The sequence below is a fragment of the Danio aesculapii genome, chromosome 4, assembly GCF_903798145.1.
Source record: "Danio aesculapii chromosome 4, fDanAes4.1, whole genome shotgun sequence".
NCBI classification, from domain to species: Eukaryota; Metazoa; Chordata; class Actinopteri; order Cypriniformes; family Danionidae; genus Danio; species Danio aesculapii.
Genome location: NC_079438.1, coordinates 30,065,755 through 30,089,380, shown reverse-complemented (window position 1 = coordinate 30,089,380; position 23,626 = coordinate 30,065,755). Strand labels below are relative to the sequence as shown.

The window sequence follows — 23,626 nt, the reverse complement described above, 5'->3', positions numbered from 1 at the left end:
CTGTTTTACAAATTATTTTTATAGGCGATTAGAAGACATTAAAATATGTTTTTGCTGTAAGAGCGATCTGAAAGGATTTAGAATGTCGTAACGTCTTTCCAGTTCCGGATCAATGATGCGGATAGAATTCGCGCACACTCGCATCGGCGGAGCGGAAGAGAGCAGACGCAGATTTAGGTCTCTTTACATTAAGTTTGAAAATAACGAGCAAATAAGAGATTCTTGATCGAATGTTGAATTATATGTGTCTAAAGACAATATAGCAGGAAGAAAAGCTAGAAGAAACCGTTTATGTGAGAGAAATCGTGTTTAATTAGTTAATGATTTTGATGGAGCTGATAACAAGAAGCCTTGTTAATGTGAAACTAGCTCGATTAACATAGGAGATCGTCTGAAAAGAAACACGATTAGAGGTAAATGTTGAAGAAAAAAAGAATAAGCAAAAGGATCGAGTGAAGAAGTTCTTCACATAAAGAGATTAAAAGTTCATCTGGTTTTGGTCAGGTTTTTTGTTGTTTTATTTTTCCTCTTTTACCTGGATTGGTGCCATCGTTGTGCTCCTGTGTGATCCATTGAATTGATGCTGGATTGGGATTGATGCTTACTGGATTCTGGATTCGTTCTGACTCCTGTCATCGCTGAAGGGGTTGGGACTGGCGAGCCACACGGACCTAACTTTAATTTGTCATTTTGTTATACTGATACAGTTGCCGATCTGGATGGTAGAAAACTGAACTATAAGCACACACAGTCGTTCAATTCTTTCTTTTGGGAAAAGGATTCACTCACAGAGGAGAAACTGAGTGAATTGCTCCCTGAGAAATTTTATATTCACAAAATGATGAATATACATTTACTGACTGCTTTTTGCAGGAAAAGAAAAGACTTTTGAGAAACTGAGTTTATAGAGAATAAAAAGAACTGTGAAGTGATCATATGTGAACTGCTTTATTGGTTCGTTACTTCATTTATTGTTGATGTATCAAGTGTAAGAGGTTTGGGTTTGTTTTGTTTTTTCACATACAAAAATTGCATAGATCAGAGAGGAAGAAGAATTTAACACAATTGAGAAATTAATCCAGATTTTTTTTTCTTTAATAGTTTATTTCATAACAATTTAAATCGTTACTTATAAGGGTCTTTCATTTTACTGATAAAGAGTCATGTTTATTTTTTCTATCTGTGAAATTGAAGAGAATTGAGAGTGAAACCTGTGAAAATAAAGGATTGTTTCAGTTATATTTCATCAACAGTATTGAGTAAAGGTTATACTTACCTAATATATACTTACCTGTTAAGTAAAACCGGTGTTTGAAACCTGTAAGAAATCAAATTGAGAAACATTTGTGAAACATTTTATTATTTCATTTATTATCGATTATTTTTTGTATTTTCTCAAATTTTTTTTGTTTCTTATGATTTATTAAAAACTGAACACAAACAATACAATCAGTTCAAACTTATCCGCTGCGTGAGTGGTTCATTATTGTTGTGACACCCTGGTTCTCTGTAGACGAATCTAGGCTTCTGATTTGACTGGTCCATATTCAAAATCTTTCTTAAGAAAATGTTACATTTTGATGAATGAAAGTCCGGCTAAACTCATGCGGTGTAAACTCGCCATACGGCAATGACAGTGACCGACTGATGCAGACTCCCTAAAGGCCTTTCAGATTACACAATGCCGCTTGCCAATTTGGACAGATCAGATTTGTGTCAGATTATGAGATGTTGACTTGAGAAACTCCTGATGTGTTGTGGCATCTCCTGTTTCCAAAATGCATCACAAACTGCTTAAGAAACTGTTCTACTATGATAATTGGTGATGAAAATAAATGATATTCAGTAAGATGTACTTGTGTTTACTGTTTATTCAGTTAAACATGAATTTTGAACTGTAGGCCTACATAAGCTCCAAACAGCGATTTTATTTATTTTTTATTACTTTAATCTGACTAAAGTCGTAACTGAACTAAACAGAAATGGAATTAAGTGTGGAGTATGCATATATTAGTGGCATTATTGAAGTAAACACTGCAATCATACTATTACCGTCATGTAGGACTTTTCGCCATATTTTCCAACAAGATCCACACATGCGGATGTCTGTAAAGGACCACACACACACACACACATTACACATCGTGAAATGCAGAAGTTTTTCTTCGTTCCATTGGGTTGTGTTATTAAATTCTATAACACTCACCAGTCCTTATTCCCTATTTGCGTCTAATACCCCAGTGTGTCACGGGGGCCTGAATGCAATGTTCATGGTTGAATGTGGAACTGCCGAACTGCAGTTAAAGTCAGGCAAAATTACAGGAAACTCTTACATGAACGCACTTTACGTAAACGCCTTAATTTTATTGTGGTGCATACATTTATACATGTTACAGAATTCACGAGTTGTTCTTGAGGTTTTTCCCCTTTCAGAGTTTTGAGCTGAAAGTGATGTGGTGGTTTTCCCCTTTATAAGTGTGGAGTTTGAGAAAGAAAATATAGCGATCAGTTCACAAAGTTTTCATCCCGCATTTGATGTCTCTTTTTTTTTTTTCTCCGCTTAATCGGCCACAATATTATTGTCTATTAAGGTTAGATTACAGATGTCCATGTAGATATAGTCTGTAGTGTCTTCGAAGTATGTAAAAGATCCAGAAAGGCATCCTGCTGATTTGATTTAGAAGGGCACTTTTTGTCAGACGGCTCACCGGTTAGGTATACATCATAAGTCATCATAGCTTGCGTGGAATACACCCAGCTCCCAATCCAACGGCAATTTTTTTTATCGCACGATAAGAGTCTTATAACGGCCCTCCACTAATATATATATATATATATATATATATATATATATATATATCGTCACCTTAGAATTATAAGGTTCTATCTGACATTTTTGTCAAAATTGAGTTATTCACATGTTCTTATTAAATGACATCTTATTTACATTATATGATGTTTTTTTTATAAGTTGTTTACATTTTAAGACTTTTTATTTAAAAAACAAAAAAGGTTTATCTACAAAGTCGAACTCTAGCTTGGCTCTATAAGGTTCTTTCTGTGAGCCAATCAGCATTTTTAATGCACGCACGAGGACCAATCAGGATCAGCTTTCTTTGTCATTTGCCGGACTGCTCCATTGATAGCGGAAAACACCAGAAAGACAAAATCAGAGTCGACCAAATAATGCCACACAAATGTGATGATTTAGAAGCATTTCTTGACATTGAGATTCATGCATTCATTCATTTTCTTTTCGGCTTAGTCCCTTTATTAATCTGGGGTCACCACAGCGGAATGAACTGCCAACTAATCCAGCATATGTTTTACGCAGCGGATGCCCTTCCAGCTGCAACCCATCACTGGGAATCACCCATACACACTCATTCACACAAATACACTATGGACAATTTAGCTTACCCAATTCACTTGTACCGCACGTCTTTGGACTGTGGGGGAAACCGGAGCACCCGGAGGAAACCCACATCAACACGGAGAGAACATGCAAACTCCACACAGAAATGCCAACTGACCCTGCCGAGGTTTGAACTAGCGACCTTGCTGTGAGGCAATTGTGCTACCAACTGCATTACAGCGTCTCCGACATTAAGATGAAATGTTAAATTTTACATTGTTGAAAAACGATGGATGTATGATAAAAATGTAAATATTAAATGTCAAATATATTTATTTGTTTACATATAGTCAGTGAAACACTTTTCAGTGTTTATTAAACTCATTTGGTCATCATCTGTTTCTTTAAAATTTAATATTAAGCCTTGAAGGGCAAATACCTAATTTAATTCATGGGGCCTATAATTCAATTGATGTAATTCAATAATTCATATAAAGCATAAAATTTTATAAATATTAACATATTAGTTGGATAAAATTAACAGCTGCACTGGAACATTTTTTTGCACATTTTGTATGCTTAATTTGAACAAGAAAAAATATTCATCCTAAAACATGAAATAAATGTTACAGAAAACAAAAAAAAATACTTTCTCAAGCTTCAACATATTTCTTGAAAAGTAATGCTTTAATGAATGATCTGCCAGATAGAACCTTATAATTCCAAGTGGAAAATGACTTTTCAGAATAAGAAGTTTCTATCTGCATTTACCGTGGTTATTTTACTCCAATTTGCAAATGTAAGAGAACTTTGATAATTTACATTTCAAGAGTTCCCACTTAGATATGCTTGGCGTAAAAAGCAGGTTTGGCATGCTGTCCCGGGAGAGAACCCTGAGCTCGGAGATATTTGAGCCCAGGGCTCCCGCCCGGTCGATAAGCATATCAGGAGATCCGAGATCAGGTAGCTCTCGAGAGCTCCCCCTTTTAGAAAAGGGAGGAAAAGGAGGAGAAGGGGTGGAAGGCGGGATTCTTCCAAACGAAGATAAAACATTAGGGAGAAAATGATCCATTTATAGTAAACTAGGATCACTCTGATTGGATTATTACTGATTACTGATGAGTGGCCAGACGTGCTCAATCATATCACGTGCTCCTCTCGAAATTAGTTTATGAAACTTCACTTCAAGAGTTCCCACTTAGATATGCTTGGCGTATAAAGCAGGTTTGGCATGCTGTCCCGGGAGAGAACCCTGAGCTCGGAGATATTTGAGGAAGGTGACTAGTGGAGGGGGGCCAGAAAGGGGTGGCCAGGGTTGACTCATTAAGAATCAAAACAAAATATGCTCGAGGAACACTCCTGACGGAGATAGAGCTGGGAAGTGGCAGCGCTATATATAAATATATATGTATATATGAGAGTATATAAATATATATATATATATATATAATGGGGTAATCTAAGGCCTGGAGGGGGCAATCAGAAGACTTCTGTGAGTTGGAATAGGCGCTGCGGGAGTTGGGGGCAGCAATTCTTATTATTTGCCGTCTCCGGCAGAAATCGTGAATTGGGATTTGGGTGGTGGAGATTTCTGCTAGAGGGTGAGTGGCAAGTTTGGCAAGACTCCTGTGGGAGTCGATGCTCGAGGAACACTCCTACTTGGAGATAGAGCAGGGAGTGACAGCGCTCTATATAAATATATAACCATGGACGAGAATCCATAGATATATATAAATAATGAGTTTCAGTGGCCTTGGGGGGGGCAGTGACATGACCCCTGCGGGGGTCGGCGCCCGGGGAACAGGGCAAGCTGGCCGACTCTGACAGGAGACTGGGAAAAAGGGGATTTGGACGGTGAAGACTCCTGTTAGAGGGTGACGGGATGAGTTAGGTGCTCGAGGAACACTCCGTGAGGAGATGGAGCGGGGAGTGACAGTGCTATAAGTAAAAAATATATATGTCCATGTACTTGCATACATAGATACATATATACACACACAAATCCATACATACACGTACGCATACGTATATACATATAAACCCACATACACGCTTATACACGTGTATACTTCTATACATGTGTACATACATACATACATGCATATACAACATCTACGCCCGCACATATACATACATACGTACGCAAACGCATACACCCATATATATGCAAACATATAAGAGAAATTTGCTAAGGCCTGGGGGGGCAGTGAGATGACTCCTGCGGGAGTCGAAGCTCGGGGTAACACTCCTGCAGGAGTCAGAGCCGTAGGGGGGGGGCAGGGTCTGGCAGGAGTCGGGAAATGGGAGGGGGCTGTGAAGACTCCTGCAGAAACGGCCGGGGGTGGCGGGGTGAAGAGGGGGCTTGTATGCACCTTCGATTTACTATGTGACTGGGGGAGAAGGTTGAGTTTTACTCAGTTTAAAAGTAAGGGAAAGGAGGAGGGAAGGTGGCTGGGTCATGCCCTCGCCCTTGAGTAGCTGTGGGTTGATGGCTGGCGAGAGTCATCTGGGCTTCTTTGAGGTGCCTTTGGCAAAGACGTATGTATGTCTTTAAGGCATTGGATGACCACCTTCCCAGGGTCTGGATCTGTTGTTGTAAAGCCCTTTGGGCTTCTGTGGTGGCTGCTCATATTCTGAAACAGAGTATATACAGGAATCAGAAAGTGTAATTCAACACCTTTAAATACCTTTAAGACTCTTTCAATACGTTTAAAGACCTATAACCACTTTTCAACCAGAAATACTGGCGATATTTGTCTTACAATATGTTTACTAAATATTAAAATGAAAGAAATTAATCCAAACTAAAACATACATATGGAATATAGATCTATAAAATCTAGCCGATTCAACATGTCCCTATAGAGCTGCTGAAATAATGGTGTTGCCTTGGTAACTGTGGTAAATAAGCAACAAGCTGTCAAATCTACTAGGATTTTACTGATTTCGTAACTTCACAACATCCTGATATTCACAGATTTAAAATTAAAATTTTACCATACAATGATACCTTGTATGAAATAGATAAATTTAGTACATTGCAGGAATCTAAGACTATTTAAACTTTTAATGTCCTCAAACTTTTCTATATTGACTTAACTCCTTAACCCCTCGCAGAGGCCCTGTGAAAAGGGGGACTGGAGAGTGAGTGGGGGTCTGAGAGGCGGAGAGTGCTATGAATCATCTCTAAATTTGGAATAATGTTACTGGGCGATTGTCAACTATAAATGGGGAGGGGGAGAGGGGAGGAGGCAGGGGGAAGGCAGAGGGAAAATAAGGCTCGGCGGAGCGTCTCTGCTGTTGCAGAGGTGCAGTGGTAGTCAGCATTGGAGCATTATGAGTGCTAAATATTATCAGTAACGATATGTAGAGATGAAGTAACAGAGGGGCTCAGCTAGAGTGCCAGTGCAGTGGTGTTATGGGTGAATGTAACATGAAGCATCTCTGCTGTTGCAAAGATGCAGTGGTAGTCAGTATTGTATAGTTATGCATGTTCCTGTAAGAAAAAATTACTGTCATTAGTGCTAAGTAGAGGTGAGGTGAGAGTCAGTAGTGATATGTAGATTAATTAAAAGGGGGGCTTAGCAAGAGTGCCAGTGCAGTAGTGCTATGGGTGAATGTAAAGGTTGCAAAGGTGCATTGGTAGTCAGTATTGTATAGTTATGCATGTTCCTGTAAGAATAAAAATACTGTCATTAGTGATATGTAGAGGTGAAGTGAGAGTCAGTAGTGATATGTAGAGATGAGTAAAAGAGGAGCTTAGCTAGAGTGCCAGTGCCATGGTGTTATTGGTGAATGTAACTGGGTGGAGTGTCTCTGCAGTTGTCGAGATGCAGTGGTAGTCAGCATTGGATAGTTATGCATGTTCCCGTAAGAATGAAAAATACTGTTGTTAGTGATATGTAGAGGTGAGTGAATAAGGGGTCGGTTAGATGTCACTGCAGTTGCGCTATGGGGGGGGGGGATAGCTCAGCTGAGCGTCTCTGCTGCTGCAGAGGTGCGGTGGGTCAGTATGGAGACAATATGTGCTGCTGCAGAAGCATCTATTACTGTATTCATGGGGGGGAGTGTGACGATAGTGGTATTTGAAGTGTAAGTGTATATGACTTGTTTAGAGCATTGCTGCTACATCAATTGACACTTGGGTGACCTCTAAATGATTCAGAGCTGTGGTGAAAAGAGTAAATGGAAGTATGGGATAGTTTGAGTTTGGAGGAAAATTAAAGGAAGAAAAGAGGGGAAGAGGGCTAGAAATGCATGAGGGTGGCGGTCAGTTGGAGAGGATCAGCTGGGCTTCCGTGATGTGGTATTGTTCTCTTGAGGTGTAAGGAAGCTAATAGTGTTAATAGGGGGGGGGGGGGCTTATTATTAAAGAAAGGCAGAGCTTCCTCCTCCTGCCTAGTTAGATCAGCTATGATGGGATGGAATGTGGGATTGAAATTATGTTAATTCAGACTTTTTAAAAACCAAAAAGGGGCTAGTGTGAATATGGCCTCAAGTGTGTGGGCTGTATGAGGCAAAATGGGCTTGTGTGATTATGGCCTCAAGTGTGTGGGCTGTATGAGGCAAAAGGGGCTAGTGTGAATATGGCCTAAGGTGTGTGGGCTGTATGAGGGGAAATGCATCTTTGCGAAGAGTGTGAATACATTTGGAATGGATGTAGAGTGTGATGGGTTGAATAAGGGTAGTTTCTGGAGCTGGTAGCCATGACCTCTAAAATGAGAAAACAAGAAAGAATTAGAGATTAAATGGTCACGACATGGTACATGTCATGGTACATAATTAAATGTTTTAGCTGATATTCATGCAAGGTCACTTCATAAGAGCGTGGGCAACTGTGAATGGAAGCGCCTTTGTTAATACATGTTACAATAGCTTAGATGTCACAATAAGCAAGGGTTGTAGAAGTGGACATTCGTCCCTCTGCAGGGTGGCAGATGGATGGAGAGCTGAGGATATGGGCCGAGTCTTGGCTGGTGGTCCTGGAAGTACCTCTTGAAGAGCAGGTGAGGTGATAGTATGGTGAAGTGGAGTTTAACCCCTTAGTGATATAGTAGTTTGTTTAAAAGCAAAATGTATCTAACAGAGTCAGTGGATGAAACGTTATTCTACTGCCAGAAATGTCCTCTTTGTTCGTAGCAGTCAAGCAGGAAGTTGTTTCTTCGCTGTTTCTCATCCCACTGACTTGCCATTATAAGCATGACTATGGCACTCATGTGTATTGATATAAGAGTAGCTATTGGCATGTTGCAAAAGAGCTTCAATGCTTTGTGTTGAATGTTTTTCACTGGCTGGGTAATACTCTTTTCGTTGGTTCCTTGGCTATCAGATTAGATGTGGCAGAGGGGTTATTATTAAATTTTTTTATTTTATTTATTTATTTTTTATTTTTTTATTTTATTTATTTTTTTATATATAAATAAAATGTAAATAATCAACTGCCAACATCAAACCTTTAACTTCAAAAAACGATGTCACCACTTGGAACTGTGTGAATGTACTGTTTGTCATGGGCTTTTACTAAGTCCAAGATAAATATCACGTTCGGAATCTTAACGTGATTGAAAAATCTCGAGCGTATCTGGCCGGATTCATTCACAAAGTCTTAGCACTCAGTCCATTCATGAAACTGTCAAGAGATAAGGCGGGGTCATCTAAAGTTTGGAAAGCTCATTGGATGGTGACATTTCTCCTTTTGGCTATTGGCTCCTTGGAGTATCCGTCAGAGTGCAAAAGGTCGGCGGCCATTTTGTCAAGCAAAATCGCTATAGTGTTTGTGCTTAAAAGACTATTCTGCTGCACGCGCTCCAGCAGCTGGTTTGACTGAAAACAGTGCATCCTTCCATGGACGTTTATCAACATATGAGTATGTTGTGGACTAATGTTTGTGGAAAAGATTGCTTGGTCAGTTGCAATTGAATTACTTCTGCAGTCAGAAAGTTATGGATCTGTGGACAGGCGGGAGGTTGAGAGGTGAGTTCTTTATTGAAATCTATTGATTCACGCTGGTCTCATCTTTCAAAACTTTTATAAAATGTTTAGTCTTTGTTAGAGTGTAGTTATGTAGCGAAGCTTCTGCTTAAAGCATGTACGTTACCGAAAGTGGACCTCTAGGATATCAGTGAGAGTCAGGCTTTATAGAAATGGCTTGGATCACCGGCGTCTTGAGTTTAATGGAAGGTGTGGCTTGCTTTGAGTGGGGCAGTAGGAGTAGTAATTGGAAGAGCTGGTGGGCCGGCGTCTTGCTGTAATTCAGGCTTGATAGCTGGCGAGGCGGCGGCTGATATTTTGGGGAGAGCGGGGTTCTGGCTGGAGTTGTTGTTGTTGCTGTTTGTTTGTTTGTTCTTCCACGTTGAAAGGTTTAAACAATGCTGAAGCCTAGGTTAAATGCTGGAGCGTTTGTAGCGGGAAGCATTCTTCCAAACGAAGATAAAACATTAGGGAGAAAATAATTCATTTATAGTAAACTAGGATCACTCTGATTGGATTATTACTGATTACAGATGAGTGGCCAGACGTGCTCAATCATATCACGTGCTCCTCTCGAAATTAGTTTATGAAACTTCACATAGCAGAGTGCTGTCGATTAGGCCATAGGAATCATCACCAGAAGCGATGTGACCACCTGGGAGAAAGATAACGTTTTGGTCAAATGGAAGCAGGTGGACTTAAGGGTGAAGCGGCTAGGCTTTTTGGGTGACTTTCATTCAACTGACCCTGTGCCCAAAACAGAACAACAACATTGCTTTGCCGAAACTACGGATCGAACCAGGGACCTTTAGATCTTCAGTCTAACGCTCTCCCAACTGAGCTATTTCGGCTGCCATGACACAGCTTTCCTGCAGCAGGAATGTCTGTGAGACCAAGCTGAGCCCTTAAGTGCATCTGAGGCATAAGAGAGTAAAAATTTGGCCAGTACGGGTATCGAACCCGCGACCTTGGCGTTATTAGCACCACGCTCTAACCAACTGCAGAGTGCTATCCATTACATTATGAAACCTCAAGATGGTGTAAAGCTGCTGCCCGAGATGAAGATGATGAATTTAAAAACTGGCCTTGCAGGAAAGTAGCAGAAGGTCCATCCAAGGCAAGGCCAATGTGCATTGATTTCTGCGTAACTTGTCATTCGGCATGCAGGGCTCCTCACACATTTACTGGACCATTACTAGGTAGGGCCTTCAAAAGAAAAGCACGCCATTCTAAGCAATTTGACGACTAAATGGCAGGCAGGGCAAAGAAGCCACCACAGAACAGATGTGATCTCATTTTTTCTTTTTCGACCACGTCTAAAATGTTCAATTTTGATTGTGAAAAGGGGAATTAGCTCAAATGGTAGAGAGCTCGCTTAGCATGCGAGAGGTAGCGGGATCGATGCCTGCATTCTCCACTTGTGTTTTCATGCCTTTCACAGTGGCTTTTATTGCAAAGCTGGTTGCACCTGGAGGGTTTAGAGCGAATTTCCTTACGTCAGCTTTGCCGGTTCTGTGTAGTACTAATCATTGCAATCCTTCAGAAGCCCTATCAAGTCACAGTTTACTTTTATTCGATGGCGTGTCCGCAGTGGGAAATCAAAGCACTAAATATATAGCAGAGTGCTGTCGATTAGCCCATAGGAATCATCACCAGAAGCGATGTGACCACCTGGGAGAAAGATAGCGTTTTCGTCAAATGGAAGCAGGTGGACTTAAGGGTGAAGCGGCTAGGCTTTTTGGGTGACTTTCATTCTACTGACCCTGTGCCCAAAAACAGAACAACAACATTGCTTTGCCGAAACCTGGGATCGAACCAGGGACCTTTAGATCTTCAGTCTAACGCTCTCCCAACTGAGCTATTTCGGCAGCCATGACACAGCTTTCCTGCATCAGGGATGTCTGTGAGACCAAGCTGAGCCCGTAAGTGCATCTGAGGCATAAGAGAGTAAAAATTTGGCCTGTACGGGTATCGAACCCGCGACCTTGGCGTTATTAGCACCACGCTCTAGCCAACTGAGCTAACCGGCCTTTTTCTTACCAGTGTGCTGGAAAACCCATAGTAACTGTTATTCTCTGGCCTTCAAGGGAATAGAATGCTATTTTAGCTTTTTTGTGCGGTGCTGGCAAAAAAAAAAACAGGTCCCATCTAGATTTGAATTTAGATCGCTGGATGCAGAGTGCTATCCATTACATTATGGAACCTCAAGATGGTGTAGAGCTGCTGCTCCCCGAGATGAAGATGATGAATTAAAAAACTGGCCTTGCAGGAAAGTAGCGGAAGGTCCATCCAAGGCAAGGCCAATGTGCATTGATTTCTGAGTAACTTGCCATTCGGCATGCAGGGCTCCTCACACATTTACTGGAGCATTACTAGGTAGGGCCTTCAAAAGAAAAGCACGCCATTCTAGGCAATTTGACGACTAAATGGCAGGCAGGGCAAAGAAGCCACCACAGAACAGATGTGATATTATTTTTTCTTTTTCGACCACGTCTAAAATGTTCAATTTTGACTGTGAAAAGGGGAATTAGCTTAAATGGTAGAACGGTCGCTTAGCATGCATGAGAGATGTAGCTGGATCGATGTCCGCATTATCCACTTCTGTTTTCATGCCTTTCACACTGGCTTTTATTGCAAAGCTGGTTGCACCTGGAGGGTTTAGAGCGAATTTCCTTACGTCAGCTTTGCCGGTTCTGTATAGTATTAATCATTGCAATCCTTCAGAAGCCCTATCAAGTCACAGTTTTCTTTTATTCGATGGCGTGTCCGCAGTGGGAAATCAAAGCACTAAATATATAGCAGAGTGCTGTCGATTAGCCCATAGGAATCATCACCAGAAGCGATGTGACCACCTGGGAGAAATATAGCGTTTTCGTCAAATGGAAGCAGGTGGACTTGAGGGTAGAGCAGCTGGACTTGAGGGTCCTAGAAAACCCATAGTAACTGTTATTCTCTGGCCTTCAAGGGAATAGAATGCTATTTTAGCTTTTTTGTGCGGTGCTGGCAAAAAAAACAGGTCCCATCTAGATTTGAATTTAGATCGCTGGATGCAGAGTGCTATCCATTACATTATGGAACCTCAAGATGGTGTAGAGCTGCTGCCCGAGATGAAGATGATGAATTAAAAAACTGGCCTTGCAGGAAAGTAGCAGAAGGTCCATCCAAGGCAAGGCCAATGTGCATTGATTTCTGAGTAACTCGTCATTCGGCATGCAGGGCTCCTCACACATTTACTGGAGCATTACTAGGTAGGGCCTTCAAAAGAAAAGCACGCCATTCTAGGCAATTTGACGACTAAATGGCAGGCAGGGCAAAGAAGCCACTACAGAACAGATGTGATCTTATTTTTTCTTTTTCGACCACGTCTAAAATGTACAATTTTGATTGTGAAAAGGGGAATTAGCTTAAATGGTAGAACGGTCGCTTAGCATGCATGAGAGAGGTAGCTGGATCGATGCCCGCATTATCCACTTCTGTTTTCATGCCTTTCACACTGGCTTTTATTGCAATGCTGGTTGCACCTGGAGGGTTTAGAGCGAATTTCCTTACGTCAGCTTTGCCGGTTCTGTATAGTATTAATCATTGCAATCCTTCAGAAGCCCTATCAAGTCACAGTTTTCTTTTATTCGATGGCGTGTCCGCAGTGGGAAATCAAAGCACTAAATATATAGCAGAGTGCTGTCGATTAGGCCATAGGAATCATCACCAGAAGCGATGTGACCACCTGGGAGAAAGATAGCGTTTTGGTCAAATGGAAGCAGGTGGACTTAAGGGTGAAGCGGCTGGACTTGAGGGTCCTAGAAAACCCATAGTAACTGTTATTCTCTGGCCTTCAAGGGAATAGAATGCTATTTTAGCTTTTTTGTGCGGTGCTGGCAAAAAAAACAGGTCCCATCTAGATTTGAATTTAGATCGCTGGATGCAGAGTGCTATCCATTACATTATGGAACCTCAAGATGGTGTAGAGCTGCTGCCCGAGATGAAGATGATGAATTAAAAAACTGGCCTTGCAGGAAAGTAGCAGAAGGTCCATCCAAGGCAAGGCCAATGTGCATTGATTTCTGAGTAACTCGTCATTCGGCATGCAGGGCTCCTCACACATTTACTGGAGCATTACTAGGTAGGGCCTTCAAAAGAAAAGCACGCCATTCTAGGCAATTTGACGACTAAATGGCAGGCAGGGCAAAGAAGCCACTACAGAACAGATGTGATCTTATTTTTTCTTTTTCGACCACGTCTAAAATGTACAATTTTGATTGTGAAAAGGGGAATTAGCTTAAATGGTAGAACGGTCGCTTAGCATGCATGAGAGAGGTAGCTGGATCGATGCCCGCATTATCCACTTCTGTTTTCATGCCTTTCACACTGGCTTTTATTGCAATGCTGGTTGCACCTGGAGGGTTTAGAGCGAATTTCCTTACGTCAGCTTTGCCGGTTCTGTATAGTATTAATCATTGCAATCCTTCAGAAGCCCTATCAAGTCACAGTTTTCTTTTATTCGATGGCGTGTCCGCAGTGGGAAATCAAAGCACTAAATATATAGCAGAGTGCTGTCGATTAGGCCATAGGAATCATCACCAGAAGCGATGTGACCACCTGGGAGAAAGATAGCGTTTTGGTCAAATGGAAGCAGGTGGACTTAAGGGTGAAGCGGCTAGGCTTTTTGGGTGACTTTCATTCAACTGACCCTGTGCCCAAAACAGAACAACAACATTGCATTGCATTGCATTGCATTGGCGAAACCCAGGATCGAACCAGGGACCTTTAGATCTTCAGTCTAACGCTCTCCCAACTGAGCTATTTCGGCTGCCATGACACAGCTTTCCTGCAGCAGGGATGTCTGTGAGACCAAGCTGAGCCCTTAAGTGCATCTGAGGCATAAGAGAGTAAAAATTTGGCCAGTATGGGTATCGAACCCGCGACCTTGGCGTTATTAGCACCACGCTCTAACCAACTGAGCTAACCGGCCGTTTTCTTACCAGTGTGCTGGAAAACCCAGAGTTAGTGTCATTCTTTGGCCTTTTTAAACTTTTTTTGTGCTGTGCTGGCAAAATAAAAACAGGTCCCACCTAGATTTGAACTCGGATCACTGGATTCAGAGTGCTAACCATTACACCATGGAACTATAAGATGATATAGAGCTGCTGCCCGACATGAAGATGATGAATTAAAAAAATGGCCTTGCAGGAAAGTAGCAGAAGGTCCATCCAAGGCAAGGCCAATGTGCATTGATTTCTGAGTAACTCGTCATTCGGCATGCAGGGCTCCTCACACATTTACTGGAGCAGGACTAGGTAGGGCCTTCAAAAGAAAAGCACGCCATTCTAGGCAATTTGACGACTAAATGGCAGGCAGGGCAAAGAAGCCACCACAGAACAGATGTGATCTTATTTTTTCTTTTTCGACCACGTCTAAAATGTTCAATTTTGATTGTGAAAAGGTGAATTAGCTCAAATGATAGAGTGCTCGCTTAGCCCGCATTCTCCACTTGTGTTTTCATGCCTTTCACAGTGGCTTTTATTGCAAAGCTGGTTGCACCTGGAGGGTTTAGAGCGAATTTCCTTACGTCAGCTTTGCCGGTTCTGTGTAGTACTAATCATTGCAATCCTTCAGAAGCCCTATCAAGTCACAGTTTACTTTTATTCGATGGCGCGTCCGCAGTGGGAAATCAAAGCACTTAATATATAGCAGAGTGCTGTCGATTAGCCCATAGGAATCATCACCAGAAGCGATGTGACCACCTGGGAGAAAGATAGCGTTTTCGTCAAATGGAAGCAGGTGGACTTGAGGGTGAAGCAGCTGGACTTGAGGGTCCTAGAAAACCCATAGTAACTGTTATTCTCTGGCCTTCAAGGGAATAGAAAGTTATTTTAGCTTTTTTGTGCGGTGCTGCCAAAGAAAAAAACAGGTCCTATCTAGATTTGAATTTAGATCGCTGGATGCAGAGTGTTATATCTATTACATTATGGAACCTCAAGATGGTGTAGAGCTGCTGCCCGAGATGAAGATGATGAATTAAAAAACTGGCCTTGCAGGAAAGTAGCAGAAGGTCCATCCAAGGCAAGGCCAATGTGCATTGATTTCTGAGTAACTCGTCATTCGGCATGCAGGGCTCCTCACACATTTACTGGAGCATTACTAGGTAGGGCCTTCAAAAGAAAAGCACGCCATTCTAGGCAATTTGACGACTAAATGGCAGGCAGGGCAAAGAAGCCACTACAGAACAGATGTGATCTTATTTTTTCTTTTTCGACCACGTCTAAAATGTTCAATTTTGATTGTGAAAAGGGGAATTAGCTTAAATGGTAGAACGGTCGCTTAGCATGCATGAGAGAGGTAGCTGGATCGATGCCCGCATTATCCACTTGTGTTTTCATGCCTTTCACACTGGCTTTTATTGCAAAGCTGGTTGCACCTGGAGGGTTTAGAGCGAATTTCCTTACGTCAGCTTTGCCGGTTCTGTATAGTACTAATCATTGCAATCCTTCAGAAGCCCTATCAAGTCACAGTTTTCTTTTATTCGATGGCGCGTCCGCAGTGGGAAATCAAAGCACTAAATATATAGCAGAGTGCTGTCGATTAGGCCATAGGAATCATCACCAGAAGCGATGTGACCACCTGGGAGAAAGATAGCGTTTTGGTCAAATGGAAGCAGGTGGACTTAAGGGTGAAGCGGCTAGGCTTTTTGGGTGACTGTCATTCAACTGACCCTGTGCCCAAAACAGAACAACAACATTGCTTTGCCGAAACCAGGGATTGAACCAGGGACCTTTAGATCTTCAGTCTAACGCTCTCCTAACTGAGCTATTTCGGCTGCCATGACACAGTTTTCCTGCAGCAGGGATGTCTGTGAGAGCAAGCTGAGCCCTTAAGTGCATCTGAGGCATAAGAGAGTAAAAGTTTGGCCAGTACGGGTATCGAACCCGCGACCTTGGCGTTATTAGCACCACGCTCTAACCAACTGAGCTAACCGGCCGTTTTCTCACCAGTGTACTGGAAAACCCAGAGTTAGTGTCATTCTTTGGCCTTCAAGGGAACAGGATGCTATTTTAACTTTTTTTGTGCGGTGCTGGCAAAATAAAAACAGGTTCCACCGAGATTTGAACTCAGATCACTGGATTCAGAGTACAGAGTGCTAACCATTACACCATGGAATATTTAGATGATATAGAGCTGCTGGCCGACATGAAGATGATGAATTAAAAAAATGGCCTTGCAGGAAAGTAGCAGAAGGTCCATCCAAGGCAAGGCCAATGTGCATTGATTTCTGAGTAACTCGTCTCTCGGCATACAGGGCTCCTCACACATTTACTGGAGCAGGACTAGGTAGGGCCTTCAAAAGAAAAGCACGCCATTCTAGGCAATTTGACAACTAAATGGCAGGCAGGGCAAAGAAGCCACCACAGAACAGATGTGATCTTATTTTTTCTTTTTTGACCACGTCTAAAATGTTCAATTTGGCTTGTGAAAAGGGGAATTAGCTCAAATGGTAGAGTGCTTGCTTAGCATGCGAGAGGTAGCGGGATCAATGCCTGCATTTTCCACTTGTGTTTTCATGCCTATCACAGTGGCTTTTATTGCAAAGCTGGTTGCACCTGGAGGGTTTAGAGCGAATTTCCTTACGTCAGCTTTGCCGGTTCTGTGCAGTACTAATCATTGCAATCCTTCAGAAGCCCTATCAAGTCACAGTTTACTTTTATTCAATGGCGCGTCCGCAGTGGGAAATCAAAGCACTAAATATATAGCAGAGTGCTGTCGATTAGCCCATAGGAATCATCACCAGAAGCGATGTGACCACCTGGGAGAAAGATAGCGTTTTGGTCAAATGGAAGCAGGTGGACTTGAGGGTGAAGCAGCTGGACTTGAGGGTCCTAGAAAACCCATAGTAACTGTTATTCTCTGGCCTTCAAGGGAATAGAATGCTATTTTAGCTTTTTTGTGCAGTGCTGGCAAAAAAAAAAACAGGTCCCATCTAGATTTGAATTTAGATCGCTGGATGCAGAGTGCTATCCATTACATTATGGAACCTCAAGATGGTGTAGAGCTGCTGCCCGAGATGAAGATGATGAATTAAAAAACTGGCCTTGCAGGAAAGTAGCGGAAGGTCCATCCAAGGCAAGGCCAATGTGCATTGATTTCTGAGTAACTCGTCATTCGGCATGCAGGGCTCCTCACACATTTACTGGAGCATTACTAGGTAGGGCCTTCAAAAGAAAAGCACGCCATTCTAGGCAATTTGACGACTAAATGGCAGGCAGGGCAAAGAAGCCACCACAGAACAGATGTGATATTATTTTTTCTTTTTCGACCACGTCTAAAATGTTCAATTTTGACTGTGAAAAGGGGAATTAGCTTAAATGGTAGAACGGTCGCTTAGCATGCATGAGAGAGGTAGCTGGATCGATGCCCGCATTATCCACTTCTGTTTTCATGCCTTTCACACTGGCTTTTATTGCAAAGCTGGTTGCACCTGGAGGGTTTAGAGCGAATTTCCTTACGTCAGCTTTGCCGGTTCTGTATAGTACTAATCATTGCAATCCTTCAGAAGCCCTATCAAGTCACAGTTTTCTTTTATTCGATGGAGCGTCCGCAGTGGGAAATCAAAGCACTAAATATATAGCAGAGTGCTGTCGATTAGGCCATAGGAATCATCACCAGAAGCGATGTGACCACCTGGGAGAAAGATAGCGTTTTGGTCAAATGGAAGCAGGTGGACTTAAGGGTGAAGCGGCTAGGCTTTTTGGGTGACTTTCATTCAACTGACCCTGTGCCCAAAACAGAACAACAACATTGCCGAAACCCGGGATCGAGCCAGGGACCTTTAGATCTTCAGTCTAACGCTCTCCCAACTGAGCTATTTCGGCTGCCATGACACAGCTTTCCTGCTGCAGGGATGTCTGTGAGAACAAGCTGAGCCCTTAAGTGCATCTGAGGCATAAGAGAGTAAAAATTTGGCCAGTACGGGTATCGAACCCGCGACCTTGGCGTTATTAGCACCACGCTCTAACCAACTGAGCTAACCGGCCGTTTTCTTACCAGTGTGCTGGAAAACCCAGAGTTAGTGTCATTCTTTGGCCTTCAAGGGAACAGGATGCTATTTTAACTTTTTTTGTGCGCTGCTGGCAAAATAAAAACAGGTCCCACCGAGATTTGAACTCGGATCACTGGATTCAGAGTCCAGAGTGCTATCCATTACATTATGGAACCTCAAGATGGTGTAGAGCTGCTGCCCGAGATGAAGATGATGAATTAAAAAACTGGCCTTGCAGGAAAGTAGCGGAAGGTCCATCCAAGGCAAGGCCAATGTGCATTGATTTCTGAGTAACTCGTCATTCGGCATGCAGGGCTCCTCACACATTTACTGGAGCAGGACTAGGTAGGGCCTTCAAAAGAAAAGCACGCTATTCTAGGCAATTTGACGACTAAATGGAAGGCAGGGCAAAGAAGCCACCACAGAACAGATGTGATCTTATTTTTTCTTTTTGACCACGTCTAAAATGTTCAATTTGGCTTGTGAAAAGGGGAATTAGCTCAAATGGTAGAGCGCTCGCTTAGCATGTGAGAGGTAGCGGGATCGATGCCCGCATTCTCCACTTGTGTATTCATGCCTTTCACACTGGCTTTTATTGCAAAGCTGGTTGCACCTGGAGGGTTTAGAGCGAATTTCCTTACGTCAGCTTTGCCGGTTCTGTGCAGTACTAATCATTGCAATCCTTCAGAAGCCCTATCAAGTCACAGTTTTCTTTTATTCAATGGCGTGTCCGCAGTGGGAAATCAAAGCACTAAATATATAGCAGAGTGCTGTCGATTAGCCCATAGGAATCATCACCAGAAGCGATGTGACCACCTGGGAGAAAGATAGCGTTTTGGTCAAATGGAAGCAGGTGGACTTGAGGGTGAAGCAGCTGGACTTGAGGGTCCTAGAAAACCCATAGTAACTGTTATTCTCTGGCCTTCAAGGGAATAGAATGCTATTTTAGCTTTTTTGTGCAGTGCTGGCAAAAAAAAAACAGGTCCCATCTAGATTTGAATTTAGATCGCTGGATGCAGAGTGCTATCCATTACATTATGGAACCTCAAGATGGTGTAGAGCTGCTGCCCGAGATGAAGATGATGAATTAAAAAACTGGCCTTGCAGGAAAGTAGCGGAAGGTCCATCCAAGGCAAGGCCAATGTGCATTGATTTCTGAGTAACTCGTCATTCGGCATGCAGGGCTCCTCACACATTTACTGGAGCATTACTAGGTAGGGCCTTCAAAAGAAAAGCACGCCATTCTAGGCAATTTGACGACTAAATGGCAGGCAGGGCAAAGAAGCCACCACAGAACAGATGTGATATTATTTTTTCTTTTTCGACCACGTCTAAAATGTTCAATTTTGACTGTGAAAAGCGGAATTAGCTTAAATGGTAGAACGGTCGCTTAGCATGCATGAGAGAGGTAGCTGGATCGATGCCCGCATTATCCACTTCTGTTTTCATGCCTTTCACACTGGCTTTTATTGCAAAGCTGGTTGCACCTGGAGGGTTTAGAGCGAATTTCCTTACGTCAGCTTTGCCGGTTCTGTATAGTACTAATCATTGCAATCCTTCAGAAGCCCTATCAAGTCACAGTTTTCTTTTATTCGATGGAGCGTCCGCAGTGGGAAATCAAAGCACTAAATATATAGCAGAGTGCTGTCGATTAGGCCATAGGAATCATCACCAGAAGCGATGTGACACCTGGGAGAAAGATAGCGTTTTGGTCAAATGGAAGCAGGTGGACTTAAGGGTGAAGCGGCCAGGCTTTTTGGGTGACTTTCATTCAACTGACCCTGTGCCCAAAACAGAACAACAACATTGCTTTGCCGAAACCCGGGATTGAACCAGGGACCTTTAGATCTTCAGTCTAACGCTCTCCCAACTGAGCTATTTCGGCTGCCATGACACAGCTTTCCTGCAGCAGGGATGTCTGTGAGACCAAGCTGAGCCCTTAAGTGCATCTGAGAGTAACAATTTGGCCAGTACGGGTATCGAACCCGCGACCTTGGCGTTATTAGCACCACGCTCTAACCAACTGAGCTAACCAGCCGTTTTCTTACCAGTGTGCTGGAAAACCCAGAGTTAGTGTCATTCTTTGGCCTTCAAGGGAACAGGATGCTATTTTAACTTTTTTTGTGCGCTGCTGGCAAAATAAAAACAGGTGCCACCGAGATTTGAACTCGGATCACTGGATTCAAAGTCCAGAGTGCTAACCATTACACCATGGAACCTTAATGATATAGAGCTGCTGCCCGACATGAAGATGATGAATTAAAAAAATGGCCTTGCAGGAAAGTAGCAGAAGGTCCATCCAAGGCAAGGCCAATGTGCATTGATTTCTGAGTAACTCGTCATTCGGCATGCAGGGCTCCTCACACATTTACTGGAGCAGGACTAGGTAGGGCCTTCAAAAGAAAAGCACGCTATTCTAGGCAATTTGACGACTAAATGGAAGGCAGGGCAAAGAAGCCACCACAGAACAGATGTGATCTTATTTTTTCTTTTTTGACCACGTCTAAAATGTTCAATTTGGCTTGTGAAAAGGGGAATTAGCTCAAATGGTAGAGCGCTCGCTTAGCATGTGAGAGGTAGCGGGATCGATGCCCGCATTCTCCACTTGTGTATTCATGCCTTTCACACTGGCTTTTATTGCAAAGCTGGTTGCACCTGGAGGGTTTAGAGCGAATTTCCTTACGTCAGCTTTGCCGGTTCTGTGCAGTACTAATCATTGCAATCCTTCAGAAGCCCTATCAAGTCACAGTTTTCTTTTATTCAATGGCGCGTCCGCAGTGGGAAATCAAAGCACTAAATATATAGCAGAGTGCTGTCGATTAGGCCATAGGAATCATCACCAGAAGCGATGTGACACCTGGGAGAAAGATAGCGTTTTGGTCAAATGGAAGCAGGTGGACTTAAGGGTGAAGCGGCTAGGCTTTTTGGGTGACTTTCATTCAACTGACCCTGTGCCCAAAACAGAACAACAACATTGTTTTGCCGAAACCCGGGATTGAACCAGGGACCTTTAGATCTTCAGTCTAATGCTCTCCCAACTGAGCTATTTCGGCTGCCATGACACAGCTTTCCTGCAGCAGGGATGTCTGTGAGACCAAGCTGAGCCCTTAAGTGCATCTGAGGCATAAGAGAGTAAAAATTTGGTCAGTACGGGTATCGAACCCACGACCTTGGCGTTATTAGCACCACGCTCTAACCAACTGAGCTAACCGGCCGTTTTCTTACCAGTGTGCTGGAAAACCCAGAGTTAGTGTCATTCTTTGGCCTTCAAGGGAACAGGATGCTATTTTAACTTTTTTTGTGCGCTGCTGGCAAAATAAAAACAGGTCCCACCGAGATTTGAACTCGGATCACTGGATTCAAAGTCCAGAGTGCTAACCATTACACCATGGAACCTTAATGATAAAGAGCTGCTGCCCGACATGAAGATGATGAATTAAAAAAATGGCCTTGCAGGAAAGTAGCAGAAGGTCCATCCAAGGCAAGGCCAATGTGCATTGATTTCTGAGTAACTCGTCATTCGGCATGCAGGGCTCCTCACACATTTACTGGAGCAGGACTAGGCAGGGCCTTCAAAAGAAAAGCACGCTATTCTAGGCAATTTGACGACTAAATGGCAGGCAGGGCAAAGAAGCCACCACAGAACAGATGTGATCTTATTTTTTCTTTTTTGACCTCGTCTAAAATGTTCAATTTGGCTTGTGAAAAGGGGAATTAGCTCAAATGGTAGAGCGCTCGCTTAGCATGTGAGAGGTAGCGGGATCGATGCCCGCATTCTCCACTTGTGTATTCATGCCTTTCACACTGGCTTTTATTGCAAAGCTGGTTGCACCTGGAGGGTTTAGAGCGAATTTCCTTACGTCAGCTTTGCCGGTTCTGTGCAGTACTAATCATTGCAATCCTTCAGAAGCCCTATCAAGTCACAGTTTTCTTTTATTCAATGGCGCGTCCGCAGTGGGAAATCAAAGCACTAAATATATAGCAGAGTGCTGTCGATTAGCCCATAGGAATCATCACCAGAAGCGATGTGACACCTGGGAGAAAGATAGCGTTTTGGTCAAATGGAAGCAGGTGGACTTAAGGGTGAAGCGGCTAGGCTTTTTGGGTGACTTTCATTCAACTGACCCTGTGCCCAAAACAGAACAACAACATTGCTTTGCCGAAACCCGGGATTGAACCAGGGACCTTTAGATCTTCATTCTAACGCTCTCCCAACTGAGCTATTTCGGCTGCCATGACACAGCTTTCCTGCAGCAGGGATGTCTGTGAGACCAAGCTGAGCCCTTAAGTGCATCTGAGGCATAAGAGAGTAAAAATTTGGCCAGTACGGGTATCGAACCCACGACCTTGGCGTTATTAGCACCACGCTCTAACCAACTGAGCTAACCGGCCGTGTTCTTACCAGTGTGCTGGAAAACCCAGAGTTAGTGTCATTCTAAGTGGTTGCTAGGCGGTTGCTAAGGTGTTTCTAGGTGGTTGCTAGGCGGTTGCTAAGGTGTTGCTAGGTGGTTGCTAGGCGGTTGCTAAGGTGTTGCTAGGTGGTTGCTAAGGTGTTGCTAGGTGGTTGCTATGCAGTTGCTAAGGTGTTGCTAGGCGGTTGCTAAGGTGTTGCTAGGCTGTTGTTAGGTGGTTGCTAAGGTGTTGCTAATTGGTTGCTAGGCGGTTGCTGAGGTGTTGCTAGGTGGTTGCTAGGCGGTTGCTAAGGTGTTGCTAGGTGGTTGCTAGGCGGTTGCTAAGGTGTTGCTGGGTGGTTGCTATGTGGTTGCTAAGGTGTTGCTAGGTGGTTGCTATGCAGTTGCTAAGGTGTTGCTAGGCGGTTGCTAAGTTTTTGCTAGGTGGTTGCTAAGGTGTTGCTAGGTGGTTGCTAGGCAGTTGCTAGGTGGTTGCTATGCGGTTTCTAAGGTGTTGCTAGGCGGTTGCTAAGGTGTTGCTAGGTGGTTGCTAGGGTGTTGCTAAGTTGTTGCTAGGCTGTTGCTAAGGTGTTGCTAGATGGTTGCTAGGCGGTTGCTGAGGTGTTGCTAGGTGGTTGCTAGGCGGTTGCTAAGGTGTTGCTAGGTGGTTGCTAGGCGGTTGCTGAGGTGTTGCTAGGTGGTTGCTAGGCTGTTGCTAAGGTGTTGCTAGGTGGTTGCTAGGCGGTTGCTGAGGTGTTGCTAGGTGGTTGCTAGGCGGTTGCTAAGGTGTTGCTGGGTGGTTGCTATGTGGTTGCTAAGGTGTTGCTAGGTGGTTGCTATGCAGTTGCTAAGGTGTTGCTAGGTGGTTTCTAGGCGGTT

At 43.2% G+C, this 23,626-nt stretch overlaps 17 non-coding genes across 17 annotated transcripts; all 17 read right to left on the bottom strand.

Annotated features, from left to right (window-relative positions):
* Window positions 1–11,120: 11,120 nt before the first annotated feature.
* Window positions 11,121–11,193, bottom strand: trnaf-gaa (transfer RNA phenylalanine (anticodon GAA)). The gene has a single exon. It is a non-coding gene; the product is annotated as a tRNA-Phe (tRNA).
* Window positions 11,194–11,281: 88 nt separating this feature from the next.
* Window positions 11,282–11,355, bottom strand: trnai-aau (transfer RNA isoleucine (anticodon AAU)). The gene has a single exon. It is a non-coding gene; the product is annotated as a tRNA-Ile (tRNA).
* Window positions 11,356–14,059: 2,704 nt separating this feature from the next.
* Window positions 14,060–14,132, bottom strand: trnaf-gaa (transfer RNA phenylalanine (anticodon GAA)). The gene has a single exon. It is a non-coding gene; the product is annotated as a tRNA-Phe (tRNA).
* An 88-nt stretch (window positions 14,133–14,220) lies between these two features.
* trnai-aau (transfer RNA isoleucine (anticodon AAU)) lies at window positions 14,221–14,294 on the bottom strand. Its single transcript has one exon. It is a non-coding gene; the product is annotated as a tRNA-Ile (tRNA).
* A 1,772-nt stretch (window positions 14,295–16,066) lies between these two features.
* On the bottom strand, window positions 16,067–16,139 carry trnaf-gaa (transfer RNA phenylalanine (anticodon GAA)). The gene has a single exon. It is a non-coding gene; the product is annotated as a tRNA-Phe (tRNA).
* An 88-nt stretch (window positions 16,140–16,227) lies between these two features.
* Window positions 16,228–16,301, bottom strand: trnai-aau (transfer RNA isoleucine (anticodon AAU)). Its single transcript has one exon. It is a non-coding gene; the product is annotated as a tRNA-Ile (tRNA).
* A 1,815-nt stretch (window positions 16,302–18,116) lies between these two features.
* On the bottom strand, window positions 18,117–18,189 carry trnaf-gaa (transfer RNA phenylalanine (anticodon GAA)). The gene has a single exon. It is a non-coding gene; the product is annotated as a tRNA-Phe (tRNA).
* An 88-nt stretch (window positions 18,190–18,277) lies between these two features.
* trnai-aau (transfer RNA isoleucine (anticodon AAU)) lies at window positions 18,278–18,351 on the bottom strand. The gene has a single exon. It is a non-coding gene; the product is annotated as a tRNA-Ile (tRNA).
* A 109-nt stretch (window positions 18,352–18,460) lies between these two features.
* Window positions 18,461–18,532, bottom strand: trnaq-cug (transfer RNA glutamine (anticodon CUG)). Its single transcript has one exon. It is a non-coding gene; the product is annotated as a tRNA-Gln (tRNA).
* A 1,636-nt stretch (window positions 18,533–20,168) lies between these two features.
* trnaf-gaa (transfer RNA phenylalanine (anticodon GAA)) lies at window positions 20,169–20,241 on the bottom strand. The gene has a single exon. It is a non-coding gene; the product is annotated as a tRNA-Phe (tRNA).
* A 79-nt stretch (window positions 20,242–20,320) lies between these two features.
* Window positions 20,321–20,394, bottom strand: trnai-aau (transfer RNA isoleucine (anticodon AAU)). The gene has a single exon. It is a non-coding gene; the product is annotated as a tRNA-Ile (tRNA).
* Window positions 20,395–20,503: 109 nt separating this feature from the next.
* On the bottom strand, window positions 20,504–20,575 carry trnaq-uug (transfer RNA glutamine (anticodon UUG)). Its single transcript has one exon. It is a non-coding gene; the product is annotated as a tRNA-Gln (tRNA).
* A 761-nt stretch (window positions 20,576–21,336) lies between these two features.
* Window positions 21,337–21,409, bottom strand: trnaf-gaa (transfer RNA phenylalanine (anticodon GAA)). The gene has a single exon. It is a non-coding gene; the product is annotated as a tRNA-Phe (tRNA).
* An 88-nt stretch (window positions 21,410–21,497) lies between these two features.
* Window positions 21,498–21,571, bottom strand: trnai-aau (transfer RNA isoleucine (anticodon AAU)). The gene has a single exon. It is a non-coding gene; the product is annotated as a tRNA-Ile (tRNA).
* Window positions 21,572–21,680: 109 nt separating this feature from the next.
* trnaq-uug (transfer RNA glutamine (anticodon UUG)) lies at window positions 21,681–21,752 on the bottom strand. The gene has a single exon. It is a non-coding gene; the product is annotated as a tRNA-Gln (tRNA).
* Window positions 21,753–22,513: 761 nt separating this feature from the next.
* On the bottom strand, window positions 22,514–22,586 carry trnaf-gaa (transfer RNA phenylalanine (anticodon GAA)). The gene has a single exon. It is a non-coding gene; the product is annotated as a tRNA-Phe (tRNA).
* Window positions 22,587–22,674: 88 nt separating this feature from the next.
* On the bottom strand, window positions 22,675–22,748 carry trnai-aau (transfer RNA isoleucine (anticodon AAU)). Its single transcript has one exon. It is a non-coding gene; the product is annotated as a tRNA-Ile (tRNA).
* Window positions 22,749–23,626: the final 878 nt, after the last annotated feature.